At 42.5% G+C, this 7,500-nt stretch overlaps 1 long non-coding RNA gene across 1 annotated transcript; it reads right to left on the minus strand.

Annotated features, from left to right (window-relative positions):
• LOC124262611 lies at positions 1-7,500 on the minus strand. Its single transcript, XR_006894652.1, has 3 exons — positions 7,440-7,500; positions 3,171-3,176; positions 1-61 (listed from the first exon to the last, which is right to left on the minus strand). It is a non-coding gene; the product is annotated as an uncharacterized LOC124262611 (long non-coding RNA).

A 7,500-nucleotide genomic window follows, 5' to 3' on the forward strand; every position in this document is an offset into this window, starting at 1 on the left:
ATATTCCATGAATACGAAGAGGCTTAGCCATACACCCACATCGCAAAACAATACAGTGAAACTTTCTAAAGGAATGTGTAACATAACGAAGTCTGTGAAATTAAGTCAAGTCATGTAATGAGGTCAACTCAGTGTACTATGTTGTAAATCATTCAAAATGCTGTTCTAAAAGAAATAGTTGAAAGTTGTGCCCCACAAAAAAGCAGCTATTTAGAGACAGTGAAATTGGAATATCATCAACATGAACATTGACACAATTAAACAAAGACTTAGAAAGACCAAGCTTGTAGTATTAGTCTGTTCAAAGAGATTAATAAGCACTGCCCCGAGAAATCATGACAAAGAAATTCTTCACAATTTAATGATTGAACTGGAGAAAGCCTACATTGATTTTCTTGACATTTATAGTGAATATACCCAGGCCATAGAAGGGGAGGATATGACTGAACACAGTACAGCAGATGGTGAAGATCAGGTAGAATACAGGGACAATGTTTCTAAAGTATGTGAAGAAGCCAGAAACAAATTTTCAGAAATCAAAACAGCTGAACAATTGGCATTAAACCAAAAGAATGCAGGACCTTTGCAGGACACACTGAAGAGGAATATGAACAAAATTAGCAGCTTGCTAAAAGAAATGGAATGTAATCTTCTATCACCATATCCAGATTTTCACACTCTTCAGTATGACAGAGATACAGTTGATTAGTTGTTAGTTTCCATGAACAACCAGTTAGGAACTCTGTTGCAGTTGTTAGGACCAGAACATTTCTGTAAAGAGCTGAGAACTATGGAAAATATATACAGTTCTATAGACAGAATGAAGAGAGAAGTGTATGTTACAATAGCTGAGGCTACAAGTACATCTGTACAGAACCCATGTTCCAGTACATTCATTCAGTCACAACCAACTGACACAGAACTTAAACCAACATTTGAAAGTAAAGTGAAGATAGAAAATCCTGAAAGACAAACAATTCCTCAGGCTAGTTCTTCATCGCCAACAAACACAAGTTTCCCAAACCTTGAACCTCAGTAACCACTGTTAGGAACACCACATACCAAAAGTTACTCCAGGAGTGATGTCAAGATGAAAAAGTTGACTTTCCCAACATTTTCTGGTAAAAGAATAGATTGGCCTGAATTTAAAGCTGTGTGGAGAGAGTTAGCTGAACATGGATGCAACAGTAAAACTGCTCTCGCTCATGAACTCAAACAGTCAGTTCACGGTGAAGGCGCACAGCGAATAAAGTCTGTGTTTGCTACAAAGCCGGAAGCATATGGCATCATGTGGCAAAAGCTTGAAGCATATTATGATGACACAAGTTCAAGTGTTCAAGCTGCTTTTGACAATTTGCAGAAACTGAAACTATTTAAAGAAGATGATTATAGGGGCTTGGTAGAACTCATTGATGAAACTGAAGCCACTTACAGTCAGCTTGAAGAACTAGGTCAGATGGATGTTTTATCTATGAGGGATGTAGGCAGAATCTCAGGGTTCCTCAGTCCTCAGGTAAAGGTTGAATGGATGAGAAGGTATCATGACTTACCATCATCTAAGAAGATCAAGCCATTTACACCATTTATGAAGTTCCTTGAGAGGGAGAGAGATATGGCTGAGAGCCAGCCGAAAGGTAGAAGTTCTTGGAGTGAACAGTACAGAGGCGGGACCATGGATCGCAACAGAAGCTCTGTGACTAATCACGGTGAAGGTAAAGAGTCTATACAACTCATGAACAAAGGACCACAGAAGAAGTTTTATTCATGTGCCTTTCCTAATCACAGAAGGAATGGCATAAACCATACCACAGAGGAATGTCATGAGTTTATCAAGCAGTCATTGTCAGACAGACTGAAGTTTCTAATGGAGGTGAATGCATGTTTCATCTGTTTTGGGAATCACAGAAAGTCCATGTGCCCCAACAGGAGACCATGCTCAGTGTGCAGGAGAAGCAGTCACCACAGACTGCTGTGTAAAAGTGGTAATCACTCTTCAGAGAGTAACTCACCTGAAACAGTGAAAAGTATGGTAGAAAGTCATACTGTGTCAACTGCAGCACTTTCTTTGTATCCGATTCAGGAAGCTGATGTACTAGGAATGAGAAAGAAAGCAACAGTGTTCTGCGATGGCGGATCCAACACAACATACATAACACACAGAGCTGCAGATCGTCTTCGAGCAAACAAACTGAAACAGTTTACGCTAGATACCACAACGGTGGGAAATGTGAAAAAGACTTACAACACATGTCAGTATGAAGTATGTCTACAGACACAGAGTGGCAAGAATGTCTCAATCACAGCTTGTGGCATGGAAAAGATTACAGGAAAAGTCAGTAAACTAGACACTGAAGTGCTGACAGAACTGTTTCCAGAATACAACATCTACCTACTTCAAAGATGCTCCGACACAGTTGACATCTTGTTCGGTTGTAACTATTTTGGACTCCATCCAAAAACTGAAGTTGCTAGTGCTGGTGACAGCCTTAGTATCATGAAAGGTGAATTGGGAATCTGCTGACAGGGAACTCATCCTAAGCTCAAAGAATAAACAGTGATTGATAGCTGTCTTGCCAAGACCGTCCATGAAAGTGACCTGCTGACAACTGACAGAATTCATTCAAGTCTCATGTATTCTCATCCAGAATTCACTTTACCAAATAAACATCCTAGTGTTAAAGATAAAGCTGCCCATTCCATGACTGCAAGTGAAGTGTCAAGTAGTGTCCCCACATTGTCCAAGGAAACAGAAGTGAACAATTTCATCATGGGAGAAAATCTGTGTGTTGGTGTAACTCCTCATTGTGGTGGATGCCGTTGTGGAAAATGTCCGGCTGTAGGTCACACATACTCCTTCAAAGAAGAACAAGAACTGAGGATGATCCGGGAAAATTTGCGCTATGACAAGGAACATAGTCATTGGGTTACAAGTTACTCTTGGATTGTAGATCCACAAGTACTCCCAGACAGCTACAACATAGCCTACCAGACCCTCCTGAACACTGAACGTAGACTGAAGATTGATCCACAGTGGGCATCAGCCTACAGTCTACAGATTAAAGATATAGTGGACAGAGGTGTAGCCAGAAAACTTTCCACAGAAGAGTCAGAAAGTTGGACTGGACCCAAGTTTTATATCAATCACTTAGCAGTAGTGAACCCAAAGTCACAATCAACTCCGGTGCGGATGGTGTTTAATTCAAGCCAATCATAAAAGGCATCTCTCTCAACAGCTGTCTTGCCAAAAGCCCAGACTGCTACCTTAACAACCTCGTTGGACTTTTGCTAAGGTGGCGAGATAAAGGCGTTGCAGTAGTAGGAGACATCAGGAAGATGTTCAACTCCATCTACATGGAATCACTTGAACAGCATTGCCATCGTTCCTTATGGAGAGGTCTGGAAACTGATCGGAAACCAGATGTATACATCATTGAACGTGTCAACATGGGGGATAAACCAGCTCCGGCGATAAGCACAGAAGCCATGTACAAGACTGCAGATATGTTTAAGGAGGAAAGCCCAAGAACCTCAGAACTTCTTCTCAAGTCAAGCTATACTGAACAGCAAAAGAAACGCAAGTCTGGCTTTTTGTCAAGTTTTTGAATAGAAGACAACCAAAATCATGTCTAATCATTTATTCTATAGAACACACTGTCAATTTAACAGCTAAAAGTTGCTGTTGACATTGAATTGCAATAAGTTCCAATTGATCACAGTCCGTCAAATGGAGATACCCCTGAACGCGAAAAGTGACAATCTCTTTAGTAGCGCGTATAGCCACCTTGAGCTTGCACACAGGCCGTGCCACGTGGCCTCATTGCGTTCACTAGAGTGAGTGGCTGTCTACCTGCCCCAATCCTCCGTCCAATTTCGTCCCAGAATGTTCAATGGGAGCCATATCCGGGAAAGAGATGGCCATGGCAAAATGTTAATGTTGTTCTGAGCCAGACAATCCATCGACACCTTTGCCAAAATTGGCCCCACATATGGCCTTCGGCAGTGGATTCCAGCAGCCCGAAGATGACGCCTAATCGTATCGCTGGACACTGCTCCCCTTGACCCAAGAACTAAGGCTGCTGTTACTGTTGCTGCTTGAGTTCGGTTCATTAGATGAGTGACCCGGATGAACCGACCTTGCGTATGAGTTGCACTCGTTGCCGTCCGGGACAGGGACTATCAGCAGCAACCCCGGTTTGCTGATGACGTTGAGCAAGTTGTGTAATGGTTGTAAAATGACAGCCCAATTGTCTAGCTACAGCGGTTGCAGAGCTACCTCCGTGCAACTTTCCAATGGCCATTCCCCTCTGCTCAGTCGTTAGTCTAGGCACCGTTTGTGTGGCGTGTACACCTCCTAGCGTCAATGCTGAACCTTTTTTTGACACAAACCTTTATAAAGGATACCTCAGAGTGAAATGCATGCTTTCCACCCAGAACCGTCGATGCACGTGCTAAAATTATTGTTTTGCTGCACTGTGGTTGTGTTTGTGCGAATGTTTCGTATGGACGTCAAACTGCATGACATAATCTCATCGGGGATCATGACGTCACTTTCCCATAAACGTTCCATAAACATGAACGCTTACCTTCATGAAATTTAATTTTTTCGAAACTTGCGTTTCTTTTGCTGTTCAGTATATGTTGATGATCTCATTGATTCATTCAGAGATATTGTAGAAGCAAAACAGATATCAGTGGAAGCGGAAAGTATGCTGGGCAAAGGTGGTTTTCAAGTCAAGTGTTGGCATTTCAGTCGACGAGCAGAGGATCTTGAAGCTCCAGAGGGAAAACCTGAATCCAAAATGCTGCTCAAAGGAGCAATGAAGCACCTACGAGTATTGGGCATGGGTTGGAATCCTGGAGAAGATCTGATGGAATTTCAAGTAACACTGAACTTCTCACAGAAGAAGAAAGGCCAACGGACTGGTCCCTACTTGGAAGAGACAGACGTCCCAAGAGGTATACCACAGAGACTCACAAGAAGAATGGTCCTTGAACAAGTCATGACCATCTATGATCCTCTGGGTTTCTTAAGCCCATTTACACTTTTTGCAAAGATGTACTTGAGAGAAACATGGATATTGCAGCTGAGATGGGATGAGGCACTCCCTCAGAGTCTCCAGGTGGAGTGGATCAAGTTCTTCAAATCTATGTTTGAAATACAAAATGTGAAGTATGACAGGTGTCTACGCCCAGATGATGCAATTGGAAGGCCAAGTCTTGTCATACTCAGCGATGGAAGCGACATTGCCATGGATGTGCTGCTAACATTTTGTGGACTCTCACTGGTTGAGATTGATCATGTCAAAGTCAAGGATAGCACCTATCAATAGGGTCTCAACACCACAGATGGAACTCAATGGAGCAGTCCTATCCAAGAGAGTATGTGCTGTGATCAAAAAGGAAATGAGATATGACTTTCAAAGGACACTTCACTTAGTGCATTCTGAGACTGTCTTGAACATGATAAACAAAACCAGTACAAGATTCAAAGTGTACGAAGGTGTGAGAATTGGTGAAATTCAAGCTGCTTCGAATATTGACATGTCAAATTGGGCATGGATCAGTGTTGAAAACAACATTGCTGATTGGCTTACAAGGGCTCGGTTGCCAAATCAACTCGCATCAGATTCAGAAAGGTGGATACAGACCAATTACGAACTGGGGGTTGAAGTTTGGTGTCGCAGTGCCAGATGAGAAGAGAGTCTGTTCAACGACAACAGCTTTAACACATGTGTCTTTGATTGACTACAACCAGTTCAGTTCCATCGACAGAGTTACTTGGACTATAGCTAGGGTGAAGAATGTACTCCGGTACAAGTCATTCAAAGGTGTCCATCACATTAATGTTACCCCAAAAGACCTCCGTGAAGCAGAAAAGTTAATCGTGAAAGATGTTCAAGCAACAATCCTTGAAGATCTACAAAAAGGCAAGTCTGGTCGTTACTCAAGGTTGAATCCAGTGAAAGGAGCTGATGACATATGGACTGTCGGCGAACGCATGAGAAGGTTCAACGCCATGACATCAGACTCGAGCCTACAGAAACTCCTACCCGCAAGTCACTATGTTACAAGGCTCTACATGAAGAAGGCTCATGAAGCAGGACACAGGGGAATAAACGCTACTCTTGACAGATTCAGACAACACTCTTGGGTTCCTCATGGAGACAAACTGGCAAAGAGTGTGAAGACAAACTGTGAGTTGTGTAACTTAACGGAGCCAACGTTACTCTCTCAGGAAATGGGCCTCCTTCCAGAAGCGAGGTTGAAACCTTCTACTCCATTCAATCATGTCATGGTTGATTTGTTTGGACCATACAAGATACGAGGTGAAGTCTAAAAACGTTCAAGTGGGAAGGCATATGGAGTGATTTCCACAAACCTTGCTACAAGAGCAGTTCACCTAGAAGGTGTGTTTGGCTACGACACATATTCATTCATCTTAGCCTTCAGCAGATTTGTTAGCAACAGAGGCTGGCCCAAAACCAATATTCAGTGACCCAGGAGCACAGCTGATTGGAGCGGAGAGTGAACTCAAAGAAGCATGGCAGAAGATTGACAAAGGTCCTGTCACAAGACAAAGTACAGAAAATGGTCTGCAATGGCTCTTTGGACCTGCAGACATTCCTTGGCACCAAGGAGCAGTAGAGGCACTAGTCAAGAGTGCCAAGAGAGCTATTCATTTTGCTGTCCACAACCAACGATTATCTGCATCTGAATTCCTGACAGTATGTGCAGAGGTGATCAACTTGATGAATGAACGTCCGATTGGTGCTCGGATCAGTGAAGACTCAGACATAACAGTCTTCACTCCAAGCTCCAGAGATTGGAGATTCAAGTTCGTGTTGCAAATGACTATAGTTATTAAAGTTCCAGTAATGTTTTCACAAGAGTGACTTTAGTTGTAGTTGATTCTAGATACAGACACTGATCACAGCGACGCTTGTCCTCCCGGTGTATTGGAATCAGTTGTTCAGAGACATTACGTTTTATCAAGTTGAGTGCAACTCGCTGCTCACAGTAATTTTGGTATCAAGGGGAATAACTCTAATTGGGGACGTTATGAGCGGAAGTTGACGGTTGAGAGAAAGCCGCGCGGTCTGCGTCATGAAGGGATAATTCTGAGGGTTTGTTTTGCAGAAAAAAGCAGGTTAAAGTCTGTATTCGACAGGAAAGTTTCACCTAACGTTTCAAATCACTTTAATCTGGGATTGTGTTAGGTTATGCTTGAGTTTCAACGCAGTTACATCTATTTCTCATGAATGTTTCATCAAGTCGCAACTGACTTTCATATATGTGTTGGAGCCGTGTTGTAACGGTGGAGTTCTGGATTAAACAATTGAGACTTCGAGTTGATATTCCATGAATACGAAGAGGCTTAGCCATACACCCACATCGCAAAACAATACAGTGAAGCATTCTCAAGGAATGTGTAACAGCACGAAGTCTGTGAAATTAAGTCAAGTCAAGTAATGAGATCAACTCAGTGTACTATGTTGTAAA

This window comes from Haliotis rubra, unplaced genomic scaffold, assembly GCF_003918875.1.
Source record: "Haliotis rubra isolate DU_JTF1 unplaced genomic scaffold, ASM391887v1 Scf847, whole genome shotgun sequence".
NCBI lineage: Eukaryota > Metazoa > Mollusca > Gastropoda > Lepetellida > Haliotidae > Haliotis > Haliotis rubra.